Raw genomic sequence first — 2,199 nt, forward strand, 5'->3', positions numbered from 1 at the left:
CAAAGGCCTCGTAGCTAGAATAACAAACCGTATTCAAAATTTGACAGTTCAAATGCAAAGAATCCAATTAGAAAATGGGCATAAAGTAATATTTCACAAAGGTTTTTTTCCTCTTTCCCCAGCTCTCCTCCTCCCTTGCCCTGCCAAGCCTTGCAGCAGAGCTTGGGGAAGGAGAAAGCTGGTGGGGCTTACCCAGCAGCCCCAAAGAGACACTTAGGCCTCTCCTTGCAACCACCACTGCTATTGGGGCCACCACCTGGTCTAGGGATTGAGATACTGGTTGCCTTCAGTGTGAATGAAATTCCAAGCAAAACTGTAGGGAAGATGGAGGGGCCCTTGTCCCTGTTTGGGGACCACAGCCCTCAGGAGGCCATCCACTCCCAGAATGTTATGGCTGCAACTTCTGTTGCCAACATGGTTAAGAGTTCTGTTTAGTTTGGCTTGGATAAAATGTTGGTGGATGATATTGGTGATGTAATTATTACAAATGATGGTGCGACCATCCTGAAGTTACTGGAGATAGAGCATCCTACTGCTAGTGTTCATGAGCTGGCTGATCTACAGGACAAAGAAGTTGGAACTGGTACTACCCCAGTGGTTATTATTGCAGCAGAACTTCTTAAAAATGCAGATGAATTAATCAAACAGAAAATTCATCCCACAACAGTTATTAGTGGCTATTGACTTGCTTGCAAGGAAGAGTGCTCTATCAGTGAAAATCTAATAACGCAGATGAAGTTGGAAGAGATTCCCTGATTAATGCTGTCCATGTCTTCCAAAATGATTGGAATAAATGGTGATTTCTTCTCCAATATGGTAGTAGATGCTGTACTTCCTATTAAATACACAGATATAAGAGGCCAGATTCGCTATCCTGTCAATTTCAATTTAATATTTTGAAAGCCTATGGGGGAAGACAGATGGAAAGCATGCTATCAGTGATTATACACTCAACTGTGTGATAGAATCTAAGGGAATGTCCAAAAGAATAGTTAATGCAAAAATTGCTTGCCTTGACTCCAGCCTACAGCAAACAAAAATGAAGCTTGGTGTACACGTAATTATTACAGATCCTGAAAAATTGGACCAAATTAGACAGAAATAATCATATCACCAAGGAGAGAACTCAGAAGATACTGACAATTGGTGCCTATGTTATTCTAACCACTGGTGGAATTCATCAATTCCATTCATGTGTCTGAAGTACTTTGCAGAGGCTGGTGCCATGGTAGAAGAGTTTTTGAAAAGGTATCTTAAGTGCATTGCTAAAGCTTCTGGAGCAAATATTCTGAAAACCCTGGCCAATTTGGAAGGTGAAGAAATTTTTGAAGCTACAAGCAGAAGTGGTATAAGAGAGAATTTGTGATAATGAACTGATCTTCATCAAAAATACTAAGGGATGTGTATCTGCATTGATTATTTTACATGGGGCAAATGATTTCATGTGTGATGAAATGGAGCACTCTTTAGATGATGTTCTTTGTGTGGTGAAAAGAGTTTTGAAGTCATAATCTGTGGTTTCTGGTGGGGGTGCTGAAAGGAAAGAAGCCACTTTCATATACCTTGAAAACTATGTGACCAGCATGGGCTCTCAGGAACAGCTTGCTGTTACAGAGTTTGCAAGATCTCTTCTTGTTATTCCTAATACACTGGCAGTGAAGGCTTCCCAAGATTTCACAGATATGGTTGCAAAGTTAAGAACTTTTCATAAGGAGGCTTAAGTTAATCCAGAACATAAAAATATAAAATGAATTGGTCTTGATTTGATCAATGGTAAACCTTGAGACAACAAGCCAAGTAGAGGTGTTTAAACCAACCATAGTTAAAGAGCTTGAAATTTGCAACAGAAGCTGCAATTACCATTCTTTGGATTGATGGCCCTATTAAATTACACCCAGAAAGTAAAGATGACAAACATGGAGGTTATGAAGATGCTGTTCGCTCTAGAGCCCTTGATGACTGATCTGATTTCCCTTTTATTTATAACAATGTTAGACGCAATACCCTGTACCTCAAGTATTATACCTTAAAGTACAGCATACTATCAAAAAAAGAGGAAATATTTTACATAGGAAGATATGCAAATAGCACATATATATTTTCAACACATTGACCGTAAGGAAATACCAATCAAAACCACAGTGAGTCTGTGAGGCACTATGGTACATGCCCAGAATCCCAGTGACTTGGAAGATAGAG

At 39.6% G+C, this 2,199-nt stretch overlaps 1 pseudogene; it reads left to right on the forward strand.

Annotated features, from left to right (window-relative positions):
* The first annotated feature begins 324 nt into the window (after window positions 1–324).
* LOC124964959 (T-complex protein 1 subunit alpha-like) lies at window positions 325–1,963 on the forward strand (annotated as a pseudogene).
* The last annotated feature ends 236 nt before the right edge of the window (window positions 1,964–2,199 follow it).

The sequence above is a fragment of the Sciurus carolinensis genome, chromosome 14 (assembly GCF_902686445.1).
Source record: "Sciurus carolinensis chromosome 14, mSciCar1.2, whole genome shotgun sequence".
Taxonomy (NCBI): domain Eukaryota; kingdom Metazoa; phylum Chordata; class Mammalia; order Rodentia; family Sciuridae; genus Sciurus; species Sciurus carolinensis.